Source organism: Lissotriton helveticus, chromosome 3_1 (assembly GCF_964261635.1).
Source record: "Lissotriton helveticus chromosome 3_1, aLisHel1.1, whole genome shotgun sequence".
NCBI lineage: Eukaryota > Metazoa > Chordata > Amphibia > Caudata > Salamandridae > Lissotriton > Lissotriton helveticus.
In genome coordinates, this window is record NC_136061.1 from 1,492,637,134 (window position 1) to 1,492,652,596 (window position 15,463).

Below are 15,463 nucleotides of genomic sequence, written 5' to 3' on the forward strand. Positions count from 1 at the left end.
GGGGGCTGTGAGACTGAGATAGACAAACAATAAATGGATAGTCCAATAGTTACATATGGGGCCAGATTCACAACATTTGTCTAAGGCATGAGACAATCTTATTACGCCTGATATAAGATTTAACACACACATTGGTACTTTACTTGGAATTACAAAATCACGAATGTACAAGTAATTTAATTCGTGAACGGGACTTCTGTGTGCATAATGTTCGTTAAGTTGTGTACAATTGTTTGCCTCACTTGTATAAGTGTACCTAATTTGCACCAAAGCTGATCAGGCAAATGGCGCTGAATGTGTCACAAACAGCCCTAGTCTATACTCAGTGCAGGAAAGGGAGGTGTACAGTACAAATGTTTTGCAGTTCAAATAATGTATAGTAAGAAAAAAAGACATATTTTTGCTAACATAAAGGATTCACGTATGCAATTGTAAAGATTTGCTTCATAGTGCTATGGCAACCAATGACCTTATCATGCGCTTTACAAATCAAATGTGTTGCCTTTACTACAATCCTCATTTATAAGATCACCACGTGCGGCTCACTGTAAAAATGAACTTAGAAGCAAAAGGAGTGGAGATCCATAGAGAGAGGAGATGCTCGTGCAAGTGCCAAGGATGTCCCGCTTCCGGTAGGCAGAGTGGGTTATTATTAGCGTGATTACTGATTAATCTGTACTAGTATTGACATAGGGCAATGGGGAAGCGGAAGGCTCTGGAAGAGAGCGGGGAGGGAACTGAGGGAGGGCCTAAGCGTAATATTAGGAAAAAGGCAAAAAAGGCACGGAAGGTTATCGCTAATAATTGTGTAATGAACCGGATAGACACACTGATCAGCGAGTGTGAGGATATCCTTGAATTAGTCCCCCCTAAACCTGTAAATATTAATCCCAAACCTTACCAGAAAGAAAAGACTCAGGTAAACTGCGTACAGTTATCTATTCCAGATATGTTCTGTAAAGCTAGTAAAAGCCAGTTACCTAATTCACCTAGTGAGATTTAGGTCGTAAATGCTTCTCTTGAAAGTGGTATTGATTAGGGGGTGATTTGGCATCTGCAAATATAGATAATACTGTTCACATTGATCCTATTGTCATCTGCACTAACAGGTTCCAACCACTCGGTGACGTGCAAATACTAAATAGGGTAAAGGAAAAGGCACCGAAGTCCTTACAAGCTCAAACTCAAACTAAAAGCCTTTCTTGTGAGTGTAACCCCATTGCAGGGTTGCAAGAGCAGTCCCTAGAAAAACTCAAATTGGAAGTTTCCGCACTGAGAGATGAAGTGCAGTTGATAAAGGGCTCTCTAAATGAGATACTCACATTGGTGAGATCAATAACACCAGGGGCAGTTCGGAAAGAGAAAGAGCAGTCCAACCTGCAGGTTGGTAAGAAGTTGGAACCCCCTTTAGGACCTTTATTTAAAGTTCCGTTGGCCCTTTGGACAAACCCTAGTCTCCGATACAGCGAAGTTGTAGGAGCCTCAAGATGTAACGGTACGAATCACTTAAATAAAAGACGCCCTATTGGCTTGAAAGATCATCCAGCAAGGTATGCATCCCCGAATCATTGAACCTGGCCCCGCGCATGGTATAAATAGCAGCACCCATTTACCGGTTAGGGTTAATGCTTTTGCACAAGAGGACCTAGGGCTTCACGGACCGGGTTTGGGGCCAACTAGAGGGTATAATTTGAATAAACCAAAGGTCCGTAGAATCTATATGGTCAATGTTCCTAAACTAACCCCAAATAGTACCAGTGAGAACGGTGATTCGTTGACAAACAAAGCTATTCACTGGATTAGATTTGTGAGAGGTTGTCGATCGGTGATTAGGGAGGACATCCTAGCTGCGCGTAGGATTTCTCTTCAAAATCAACCATTTGATAGTATTGAACTCACTATGAAGAGTGTTGATTTGGTTGAGAATCTCTTCACATTAGTGTTTCACACCAGTGGCCCAGAGAACTCCAGAATACAGTTTAGGCGTTCTCTTATTGAATATGATTTTGAGGTCTGTCAGGGACGCAGGAGTTTGCAAGGCTCCTCAAGCCTAGAGACCAACGATTGACTAATTCCCAGAGGCCTGCAGGGGATATCCTTACTCTGAGTTGGCAGAACCTGGATATTAACTTTAAGCTCTTGGGTTCGCCAAGAGCTTAAAGTTAATATCCAGGATCTGCCAACTCAGAGTAAGGATATCCAAGCTATTAAACTAATCACCAATGATCATCTATCAATTGTGTTGTTTAACATCTACGTCAGGGGTACAAGGGGCAAAAGATCAGAAGTTTTAGCGGCTCTTGAGGAGCTCCTTGACACTCTACCTGACGTATCTAAGGTAATAATAATTGGTGATTTCAACACTTCGTTTGAACCCCTTACTGAAGAAGATGGCCACTGGATTGGGGTTGATTATAGTAAATTGGGGGGTCCCACCACTGGAGCTGCAGCCTATTAGAAAGTGGACTGATGTGGCTATCCAATTAAATAGTATCTGTATGGAACAGGGCCTAAGGGCTTTGAGTGGGCAAACCAAATCAGATAGGCTAGGAGCTAATACGTTTAACAACGGGCTCTTTGTAAGCAGAATTGATTGTGTTTTGATAAGCCTGAGCCTGTGGTACTTGGTGGAGGACATGAAGGTCACTGCAAGGCTCGAAAGTGACCATAATCCGCTCTGTTGTTCTCTGCTTTGGTCTTATCAAATTATAGATACTCATTTAGTTGATAGGAATTATCTTGGCAAAGTTGTTCCCACGAACGACCTAAGGAGACTTTAATGGGTACAGGTAAAAGAAGCTCCAACCTTGCTAGACGACATAGAACAGAGCCTGGATCTCGCCACCAAAGAACTTGAGGCTTGTGTATATCAGAAAGGAGATCAAGGCAGTATAGTGAGCACCCACACCACTTTTTTTAATCTTTTGCGTTTATTCTTTGAGAAGAAGGGAAAGCTGCCCAAGGTTTCAACCCAGAAAGAGGGACGATGGTATAACGATGAATGCCGGGAGGCACGCCTGCCCCTTGGGAGAGCCATAAGAGGGGGTGACTCATCAAGGGTCCGTGAGATGAGAACTCTTTATAAGGCTAAACAAGTAAAGGCCAAGAAAGCTTGGGATGCTAAAAGGTGGCACGATCTGAGGGATGCGTGTGCCTCAAAAAATCCTAAGCAGTTTTGGCACATATATAAATGGTCAACCATGGACCGAGCTGAGCGTCCCCAAAATCATGTTTCTGTATCTGCCTGGGTTCATCATTTTAAGCCCCAATATGCTTCTGCCCCTGAAGTGGGGGAAATTGTACATGCAAGTGTGATGTACTCGGGAGAAACCTTTACTATGAGGGAAGTAGAGTCAGCATTGAACTAAATTCTACCGGGGAAAGCACCAGGGCCCGATGGCATCCCGGGCGACATTTTTTTGCATGACAAATCTAGTTGGAGTCAATACATTCTCCTGCTATTTAATGTGATTGCTCAAGGAGTGCCAATTCCTTGGAAAAGTGCGGAAATTATCCCTGTCTACAAAAAAGGTGACAAAGCATGCCCGGGGAACTATAGACCTATTAGCTTAATCGACTGCTTCCAGAAAATTATTGGTAGATTGGTGTTAAATAGACTGCAGGGGTGGATAGAAGAGTTTAGAGTCCTTTCTCCTTTGCAAGCTGGATTCCGTGCATCAATAAGCACCATCGACCAGGTTTTCAGATTCATTTTAATTTACTGGAAGACAGTGACTTTAGGCAAGGGTAGTCTTTATGCTGCCTTTGTAGATCTAAGGGCGGCATTTGATCTAGTTCCCCGCTGGAAATTATGGCTAGTTTTGAAACAGCTTGGGCTTCCCCTGGACCTTTTAACTCTGATTAGAAGGCTCCACGAAGATAATAATGCCCAAATTAGATGGGGCGGGCAGGGGGAAGTTACTGAATTGTTCCCCGTGGAACGTGGTGTGAGACAGGGATGCGTGATGGCCCCTACGCTATTTTCGTTATATATTAACGGGATAGCTGATTGTATGAGAGCAATACCAACATACCAGCATTTGCCCCCTCACTTGCTGGGGAAAAAGTACCTATTCTGATGTTTGCTGACGACACGTTGATTCTTTCCAAGACCCCTAGCGGGCTCCAGAAGGCACTAAAAGTCTTTGAGGACTTTTGCTGTCAGGGGGACTTGGAGGTCAACGTGTTTAAGACAAAGCTAATGGCATTCAATGCCCGTAAGGCAAATCTTAGGGGTTTTAACATGAAGGATGGTCCACTAGACTTAGTAAATGAGTTCACTTATTTAGGAGTGAACTTTCTAGCAAGTATGAAGTGGCATCGTCAAATTGATTTAGCATTGCTCAAACTTAGACAGATCCTGGGTGCTCTCTGTCAGGAGCATAATCGCTCTTATTTTAAACCCATTAGCCCAGCTCTTGAAATTTATAATTTGAAAGCTGTTAGTTCAGCACTGTATGGTTCAAAAGTTTGGGGATGCGAGAACCTCCTAGCTCTTACTATTTCTGAAAATAGGTTTCTAAGAAACATTACTAGACTTCTCCAGAGTACCCCCATGTGCCCACTGTTATTTGATCTAGGTAAGAAACCTATTGCAGCAATAGCCAAATTGCGTCCCCTTCTGTACTGGAGGAGACTATGGTCTACACCTGAGCTTGCAGGCTATGCACAGGGCTTCTTAGAAATCATTAGGAGTGATACATTACATCATATCAAATGGTTGTGGGCAGTTCGTAACCTATTAGGAGAGCTGGGGTTGATTTAGCTGTGGATTGATCCTGTAAACTCTAACTTTCCATCGAAAGCTGTGCTAAAGAATAAATACTGGGAATGGTTTCGGGAACGAAACGCAAGACAACAAGCGTCGACTTCCCTCACCAGCTTATTCCTGGACCATAAAGCTGCCCCGAGGATGGAACCCTACTGGGATACGATTACTAAACCCATGGATCGTAAACTGTACTTCCAGTTCAGGGTGGGAACGCTCCCGGTGAGACTGTTTACCAGTAAATGGTCAGCTCAATCTCTTACTAGGTGCCCGGGGTGTAGATCTTTTAACGAGTCTACGGCTCATATTCTTTTTGTTTGTGATGCCTATATAGCTTCACACCGGGCCTGGCTGTTACCAATTTGTAGGTCCTTGGGGACAAGGGTGGCTGTGGAAGCCGAACGCATCTTGCGTACTGATACTTCATTACCTATTGCACTAGCTTTGGCAACATTTTTAGGCTGGCAATGGATTCTAAGGGCTCGCCTCATTGCTCAGAGCATTTGAACAAAAACATTGATCTTTTATAATGTTGTAATATGCACAATTTAAATGTTTTATCTTTTTAACTTGATGTTTTTAACCATTTTATCACTTGTATTTTCTGATGGGGATGCAACGCAGTCTTTTTAATGATTTACTGGCTTTTATACCTGTGATTTTTATATTTAATTGTATTTGCTGATTTGCACATTGCTTTTATGACTGTAAAAGTCGAATAAAGCTTTTTGAAAAATGCAATTGCAAAAGGAGTTTGCACCCAATTTGAGTTTCGGAGTTGAGAGCAAATAGCACCTGCACCAGGGGTTTACCTCACCCCTCAAGTGTCTAAGCATTACCTGGTGGAATCTGCACATGAAAACAGGTCAGAAAAGGAGGAAACCTAATATTATACCAAATAGTAAAACTGATGTAAAATGTTATTGCCCAGTTCGACTTTGAAACTCAACATTGGGTGCAAACACGCCTGGTGTAAAATCTAGGGAGCCACCCTAAAGGTATTGCCATGTATTTATTTGCACCCACAAATACCTCATGCGTTAGAATGGTGACATAGGTGTCATTGTAGGTGAGTACAATACACTTTCACATGTCCTGCGTTAGCAAGAAAAAGAATCAGAATACCCAAAGATCTGTAAACCAAACAAACCAAACAGCATACATTACTCATTGTGCAGAATACATTCGTGAATCTTGTAGCCTCCTACCCCTGCCCGGGTATATGCAACTGATCATGTCACACACTGAGCTTGGTATTCCATATCCTTATCCTCAGCGTGTAACTATTAATTGAACAGTCTACATCATGAATTATGCTATCCACACACTTACGTCACTATTCTATGAAGTCTGTCAGGAGCCAAACGGATCCAATCATCTCTAACTCACAAGACAGTACATTTCTCTCTTTGTTAAATAAAAAGTACCAATAATACATATATACATTGCAACTATTCAATAAGTAGTTTTGGCACTCAACTCAATCATCCAGATCTGGTCCTGTGAGGCTGCGGAGATACCGGAGCAGTGTCCATGACTGGCATTCGTGACAGAGACAACGGTATAGTCATTGGGCTCTCTGGACTGTCTGGTGAACAAGTCTCACTCCTGACATCTGGAGTTGGCGTAGCTCGCGGCAGGTGCTTGAAATGCATAGATTCTTGCGTAATGGGCTACCCAGGACTGTGAGCAGTCACCATGTGTCCTTTACTGGTCACAACCCTCAGCGGGCCAGCATCAAATGGAGCATCAGACTTGCGTTTTAGTTTCTGCCTTACAGTCACTTGGTCTCCTCTATTGAACACAGTATTCCGCACACAGTTCCATCTATCAGCATAGGTCTTCATTTGTCGTTAGTGAGACGAGTCAGTAATGCAAAGTTTATCAATGTCAATTGAGCTCTCATGGGTCCATGGTGGTACTTGGTGCCTATGGCTCTCCCAAACATTAAGGTGGCAGGGCTTTCACGTGTGGTAGAATGTAGAGTTGATCTGTAGGCTCAAAGCGTAGAACTGATTTGAGTTCAAGCTTTTCTAGCCCAGCACACTGAATGGTCTTCTTGAGAGTGCTCATAAATCTCTCTACCACACCATTCGCCTGTGACAAGAGAGGCATGCTTTTTCTGAAGCTTGACATTTAGATGAGTGAGCAGATCTTAAAATTCTCTATTTCTGAAAGGTGTGTCATTGCTAGATTTCCAAATTGATGAGAAGAAACACCTTTCAATGACTATGTCATGAGTAGCTGATGACAGATCTTCCACAATGGAAAAACGGGAATATTCATCAACAGTTACTAGTAGAGGATGTCCATTGTCAAGGGGCCCAAATAATTCAATTTTCTCCCATGCAGGCTTTGAGGGATTAGACATGTTTAAAAGATGTGGAGTTGTCTTAGATTACAAACAGCTGCACAGATGGCGTGCCTTTAACTCTTTTTCAACTCTACGGTGTACCTCATGCACCAGTTCTCAGACTCTCAGGTATGAGAATTCTTGACCCGCATAAGATGATGCCTTCTGGGGTAACTGAAAGTTTTTCCTCCATATTTTTGAACTTCTGGTATTTAAGGTCATCATGAAGAGGTCCACTTTGTTTTCTCCATGATTTGTTTGTAATAATGTCTTTAAGTATTCTCAAATCCCTATCAGTACTCGTGGCAGCAGTTAATTGTTCTACTGATCTAGCAACAGGGGTACTGGGCTTCACAATAAAGTTAACATAAGCATCAGCCACTTTAGAAGTAGTGCCATGGCTCTGTTTTGGCATGAGGAGTAGCCAGCAGGGTTTTGATCTTTTCCTAGATGATGCCCAATCATACAATCATACACCTGCAATCGCAACCCCCACCTCCCAATGTGAGGGGGCATCTTGGCTTTGCGATTGCCAAAGATGGTGAGCAATCCTTGGTGAGTGGTGACAACTGTGAAATGCTTTCCATATCGGAACATATGAAAATGCTTGCAGTCACACACTACAACTAAACTTTCTTTTTCAGGTTGTGAATAGGCATGCTCTGTCTTTGAAACACTTCACCTAACATAGGCCACAATGTGTCTTGGGGTATTGCAAAGTCCAGTATTCTGGGCAAGGATGGCACCCAGCCCCACAGGGCTTGCATCAACAACATCCTCCGTCTGCAGTTTTGGATCAAAGTATGCCATTCACATTGCATTCTCAATTGCATGCTTGATTTTCTTGAAGCTTTTTTTGTCACTCATTTGACTATTGAAATGGGACATTTTGTTTTATTTGGTCTCTCAATGGGGCACTTACAGTGGCAAAGTCATATATATAAACTTGAACCATAACTGGCCATACCAAGGAAGGATCTCAGTATAGTTACATCCTGTGGAGGAGTAGTGGATAACAAGGCCTGCACTTTATTTGGATACGGAGTCATTCCTTAATCAGCAAAGAAATAACCAAAGAACTTGAGTTTGGTTTGCTGAAACTCACATTTTGTTGCATTTAAAGTGATACCTGCATCAGCAAGTATATGACACACTTGTGCAAGAGCTTTATCATGTTCCTTTCGTGTTGTGTCAAAGAGTAGTATGTCATCACTGTAACTGAAAGCATTTATGATGGTCTTTATTATGTGACAAATGACATCCTGAAAAAGTTGTGCAGCTGATAACACTTCGAAACAAAGTCTTTTGTATCTAAATAAACCAACATGAGTCAAAAAGGTAGTAATGTACCTGTAATTCTCTTCCAGTTTAAGCTGGGGATATCCTTTATTCAAGTCAAGGGGGGAAACGACTTTGGCTCCATTGAGATGCATAATCATGTCAGCAATGTGTGGGCCTGGATGTTGTTCTCTTTCAATCACCTTGTTCACTTGGTGCATATCCACGCAGATGCTCACAGCTCCTCCACTATCCATTTTCTGCACTACTATTATGGGTGATACACATGGCGTAGGACCAATGGATTGCTCAATGATGTCATGCTTTAATAGTGTCTCAAGTTCTTTTTCAACAGCCTCTTGTAAATGAAATACAATTAGACCATGTTTTTGAGCAACAGGACAGATGTCCTCATTTATGTGAAGTTGCACGTTCATGTTATTAAGTCTTCCTGGTCCATGAAACAAGGACGAAAACTGATACAATATCTCATGATAGGCTTTGACATTGTAGTTTACGGAAATCAGCCCCATGTCAGCAGCTATCCTGAAACTGAGTAAACATGCACTTGATGAAGTGCCAGGCAAGACATGAATCGTAGCTTGTACTTTCATATTTTTATATTTCACAGGTGCTATGAATGAACCTTAACTTTGCAGTGGCGTCCAAGCACCCACATATACACTTTGGTTTTTAACTGGATTAAATGGGGCACTGGAGGCAGTCATTGTAATTTACAGTTGGCATAATGTTTATCGACCCACCACTGTCTTTGATAAAAGGTATGGAGCATCCATTCAATTTCAGCGTGATCTTAGGACAGTGTCCAACTGAATTTCGCACTTCCATTTGTTATCCTAGCTTCGACCTGCATTCATCCTTGAAAGAAACTAATCCTACATGCGCACATCTTCCAACAGCCAACATTGGCATAGGATATCCATCTTCCTCACTGTCATTTGACAATGATGGTGACAAACTCTTAGATGAAGAACTTAATGCATTCAATGTTGTTCAGTTTCTGCTTGCCACAACTGATGTTGCCGCTTGGCTTTGTGTGTGTGCGTAGAGTGTAACGTCCAGAACTTTATGTCATTCGTTTTGTTTTCTCGACGTGACTCACTTGATCATGCCTCCATTTTGTTTTCTCGATGTGACGTACTTGGTCCTTCCCTCACTTTGTGGACTGTTACAAAATGGTTCTCTTTCTCACAGCCTTTACATATCTGTCCAATGGTGGGGCATCTACCCTCATGTGAAAAGGAAAATTCACATCAGAAACACAACTTCTTTTTCATTGCAGACATTAATTTATTGTCCTTTTAACTTGTATTTCAACGTACTTTTCACACTCAGCACTGATTCATTTTGGGCCTTTCTGGCCTCCATGTTAGTTGCCTGTCTGTCAGTCCTTTCTTCTGCTCTAGCAGCCATGAGTACACACTCCAAGCTGAGTGTCTCTTTCAGCATTCGTCATCTGAAGGAATCTGAGAGGCACCATCTTTGACTGTGAAATACATGGCCTCTTTATTGTTGAAATCATTGAACTGCAATGCTTTATGAGCAAATCAAGTCTTTCTACAGACTTATTCAGCATTTCACTAGTTCTGTGACTTTCTTGACTGAAAATGTACCTTTCATAGTTGACATTCAGCATTGGTTTGTCTTTTGCTTCTTCCATCTCATCAATAAAATCATCGAAGGTTTTGCTCAAGACAGTCCGTCTGTCACCAATATTTTGCTTTTTGGCGGTGTCAAAGGGAAGATGTGGTTTTAGGAAGCCAGCAGCATCATAACATGTGAACCTGTTGATACTGGGCATGTAGCTTGCTTTAGCAGCATCTGCTGCCCACTTGTATCAGCACCTTCGCTATGCACTAGCGGAGTGCTGACATTTGGGTTGCCACGCCCACTCTCCGTTTGTAAGGTGCTGTCTTCTTCTTTGGCGGCGAGTATCGGTTTTATTTCTTGCATGGGCTCTGCTCTCTTCACACCTATTTGCATTTTAATGAATTTCTACTGCCTGCCTGCTTCTGCTCACAGCATTTTCTTGCACCTGGCAATTGTCTTTGGGGCTTTTCTGTACCTGACAGTTGCGGCCTTTAGCGTTGCTGTAATGTGTGAATGATGGCTTTGTGGCACAATACATTTGTCTCAACTTTATCAGCAAAATTCTAACCGACGACCCACAAACTTTCTGTATGGCTTTCACTATCTTTAGAGGCCCAGCACTGGCTGGAGTGGCGCTTTGACTCCACACACGCCAACCATTGATTTTCACTTTGACTTAGACATGTGGCATACATGAGCAGTTTAATGGACTAAGGCAAACTTTCCGGGAGAGCACTCTCGGTTCTTCAGGTCACAGTGTTTTCTTAATCCCTTATCTCCCCGCCAGTTGTAGCATCCTACCCCAGCACGGGTACATGCAAATTATCACGCCACTCACAGACCTTGGTATTACACAATTTTATTCCTGAGCGTGTACCCATTAGCTGAATATTCAACATCATGAATTCTATTACCCACACCCACAGACTTACGTCACTGTTCTACCGATTCCGTTGGGAACCAAAAGGGTCCTGTCATCTCTAACTCACAAGACACTACAAATCTCTGCTTTTGAGATTCTTGCTGCCACTGTGCCTCTATACAAGAGGTTTACCATGTGAGAAGCAGAGCTGCTGAATATGATCTGATAAATTATTGGGCTTGATAGAAATCCCTGAACTGCAAGACATTTTGAGAGCAACTTAGGATAGACAAGTTTTTTTCTGCTAGATGTTTATTTAAATAAAAAAAGTTAAACTGAAGTTAGCTGTAGTCTAAATGCATCAATCAATATGTTGTTTCTTATGGTGAGATATGTTCTTTGTATGATGTACCCTGTGACAGGTTTCCTAACCTGCATGATAGGTACTTTTGTCCATGCACTGAATGTTTGAGACTCTAAAACTGCACACCTTTTCTAAATCTGTAAACCTGAAGTGTTAGTGTTGCAGATAACTTCAAAGACTTACATCTTAAGTTTCACTCCTAGGCCATTTATTTAATGTACATTTGGACATTATCTGAAGATGACCCGTATTCACATATATGCTCTAATTTTGCAGGTGCTCTCTCATGACCGATTCATGGGCTCTCAGGCCATGCTTTCTGTCTCTGGAAAGAGCTTCAGAACTGTGAGTAACACTTATTGCCATTTTTACCCCTTCTAGTCCTGTCTAGTTGATGTAAGGAGTATCTGAGCAGAGTCTGCCTGGATGGTATATGTCTGATTTGTAGCAATGGTTTTAAAGAATAGCATTGATAATGACCCTGCCAGAACATTAGAGAGAATGAAATAATAATGAAGTGCGCTTTTGAAACGTGTGTAATGTGACAGCCATTTTAATTAGAACATTGATTTTACATTGAAAGAAGGCCATGTGTTCCTTTTGTGCATAACTCTGGGTCATAGTGCTCAATGATGATCAATTCGGAAACGGGCTCTAATACATATCAGGAAAAATGTAAACTATACGTTTGAGACCTATTATACAGTGGAAAGCAAATACATTAAAACAATTATCAAAATAATAGAAAGTAAGAGAGCAATCTCCTGCTATGCAAGTGCTCTGAATATTAGTCATCTTTGGCATTAGCATTTATTTGAAGTTTAATTCAGGACACTGAATACACTTGAAAAAGCATAGTCAGTGTTGTAACTTGCCTTCAAAAACTCTCCAGGGGTTAAGCAAGATGACCAGTGCAATCTTGAAGATTTTCTGCGCCATGAGCAATACATATTTTAGGGCCCCTTGATTTTAACAACTTTGAATATATTACCCATTTTCAACCAGTTCAAGTACTTAGATTCCAAACAATACAAGAACGCTTGATGAAGCATTTATAAAGCGGTTTCATTTGCTCATGGAGCTAGATTTGTTTTGTATTGCCATCAAATGGCTGTAGAATTCCTTGAAAATACGTCTGTTCTTTCCATTGTAAAAAACAATGGTGAGGGTATTTCGGTGAATGTTTAGTGGACTACTGCATAATATTAAAGTGAAGGATATTCACACAGCACTTAGGCTGTAGCTTTCATTGATAGATATTTATCTCCACATACATATCTCCTTCAAAATTGTAATTCTATATGCAACAGTGAAAAACAAGACAGTGCTCTGGGTATTTTCACTATTCCATCATGTGAAGTCTGGTACTTTTCTCCCTAATACACTTTCCCTGTCTTGTCCCTTCTCTCCTCTACCTATGTATAAACGTTGCTGGCTAGACAGAAGGAAAGTAAGGGATGGTGTGGTGTATAGAAATAAGTGAGGTACGGAGAGAAATAAGGGCTTTTGTTTTGAGGGTGAAGATGCGGCATAACAGTGAGAGTGGCTGACTTTGGAGGTGGCAAACCGTGTTCGATTCTTGGTGTCAGTCCAGCATCTTGTGATTCTGACAAATCACATTATCTCTCTGTATCTACAATAAATGCATGTGTCCTTGTGTAACATAACTGGTGCTTCTGTAAAGCATGTACTCACTGGTTGGTAACTGTTCCTATATGTAAAGCAATAACCTACTTCAGTTAAGAAGAGAAAATAAGATAGAATGACGTCTCTATATGTGGTTCCAACCTGATGAAGACGGGGGAATTTCTCCTTTAGAAATTAGTGCCCGCACACACTCTTGTGAGTGTCATGCTTAATCATCGGGCATTGCTCTTCGTGGGGGTGGTGCTGCTATCCTCCACGGGCCCCACGAGAAGGCTCTTTATCGGAGATCTTTTAGGAGACGCCGCAGTTGTGCATGTGGGTGTGTGGGCCTAAAAGGGATAAGTGCAAGTGTATTAAAATTACCCCACTGGTACCCTGAAGACAATTTTTATTCGTAGGTCCAAGAGGTAAATGTAAAAGAATTACCCGGGGGAGATGAGGCGCCTCTAATAACAAATATGGTAGAGGTCGAGGTATTACTCTGCTGCTCTCAATACCCGTGTTTGTACGTAAATGTGAAACCTGGTTAACACGTTTCGCGCTGGAAGTAAGGTCCCTAATGGATCCTAGTGTGCTTCATCAGGACTGTGCAATGTGAATTAAGTGAATGAAAAATAGGAGCAGGGAAAAGAACATCCCTATATTCCTTCCTATGATCCCTCTATTAAGGTGTTCAATGTGTCATAGCGCTTATGGGAACATCTCATTCGTGTTTCTTCTAGTACCCCTTCAAAAGAACGGAGTGCCTCCTTGGCAATTCCGCGCGGTATCGAGGGGGGTACTGTGTTAGCCCCTTTGATATGGCCCTATACCTGCCCTGCCGCTGGATGGGCACTCCAATACCTTCAGGCCGCATCCAAGCTATATTGAATCTGCAAAAGAATTAAAATTAAGTTAAAAAAAAAATGAATACTAAAGACACAGTAAGGGTCACGTGGTGGATGTGTAGCGGAATAGTGTACAATATTAAAATGAAACATTTACACATACCACTTTGAATGTATCTTTAATTAAAGGATATTTGTAATCATAAAATAGCTTTCACTGCCTTGTCCCTCCTCTCCTATTTTTATGTTCATACTTCACTGGCTAGAGAGTGGACTTCAACTCACAAATAGGATGTAGCAAATGAGAGAAGGAAAGAGAGATAAAGAGGAGACTACTGAGCAAGAAATGAAGTAGAGAGAAACTGAAGTCTTGGGTAGAAATAAAGTAGAGAGATAGGCAAGCTAGAGAGAAGCAAACAGTAAAGAGAGGAAAGGGAAGTTGCCACAAAGAAAGATCCACAGTGCCAGAAAGAAGTTGGTAGAGAAACAGAGGTTGAGAGATTAGTAAAGTTTGAGTGAGATAGTGAGAGCTTGAGATGGGGCGAAGGAAATGTAGAAAAAGAGACAGTACATTGTGTAAACTACAACTCCCACGGACGACATGGATGAACTTGGTTCAATGCACCAACGCTGAATGTGAAAGACATACTATTGTAGCTAATCAGAGCCTCACCTAATGCATTGCTGAACTGGAATCATTTATTTGGGGTTACTAAGAATCCCGAACTTAGAATCTGGGCCTCTGGTATCGGAAACAAACCTATTTCGCTCTTTACAATATCACACACACAAATGGTACTAAGAAGAATGAGGGTGTTAAACTAAAAGCATTTATTGCATGAGGCTGAACCTGTTTCTCAGCATGTGTAAAATAACCACACAGAATTTCATAAAAACTCCCAATAACATAATATAACAGGTGTATTTGTAAAGCGCACGATTACCCGAAGGTGTCCTGGAGCTGAATATCAGATGTTTATTGTACCTAGGCACGTTGTGAAAAACAAGAGTAAAAGGAACATTTCTAACATAGTTAAAATGGCATTTAAAACCTAACGCCCTAAAACATCCTTGAATGCGCTACACTAGGACAGCATGGAAAGTAGAACTTGCAATCTGGTACTTCTTAGGGGGAAGCAATGTACCGCACACCTTGTTGACAGCAAAAGCTATGACTGTCAGAAAGCACACACTGCTCAAGCGTCCTTTCTCCTGGACTCAGCTTGTTATCTGCATCAGTTGTGATGTAGCATCTTCTTGCTGTACTGGCAGTATCTTGTGCGATAATCTGGGCGAAGAACCTCTGCTGACAGGAGGTCAAGTCGATACATGCATAGGGGTCCCAGACCGGACACAGAATTATTTATGAAAAGTTTTTTACAATAATAAAAATTCTGATCCAAACAATGCACATGTCCAGTGTTTTTATTTTCACTGCACACTTATTATCATTCAATGATAAGTAGATATCAAAGTCGAATACAGTAGATAAATGCAGTCTATGCTATCTACACTATCAACTCCTAACCATAGCATGATTCATACAGCTGATTAGGAGTCTGTTTGCTATGAAATTGTTGTGATTCATGCTCATTCTTTGTGTGGCCCCTCGTGGGGACCAATTAAAATGTATCTACTGTATTCGTGAATCTGTGTGTATATAAGTAAATTTATGACTAGTGAAGTACAACTATCTTAAATTTTCCCCTGCACCCCTTTTCCCTTCCCTTTGTGGGCGTAATTTGTATATATA

General features: G+C 41.5%; 1 protein-coding gene across 1 annotated transcript in view; it reads left to right on the forward strand.

The window, feature by feature from the left end:
* PKNOX2 (PBX/knotted 1 homeobox 2) overlaps nt 1-15,463 on the forward strand; it is a 3,383,295-nt gene that overhangs the window by 657,858 nt on the left and 2,709,974 nt on the right. Inside the window, exon 4 of the mRNA XM_078683923.1 lies at nt 11,513-11,581. The gene's annotated coding sequence lies outside the window, so the exon portion shown is untranslated. The remainder of the gene's footprint in view (nt 1-11,512; nt 11,582-15,463) is intronic.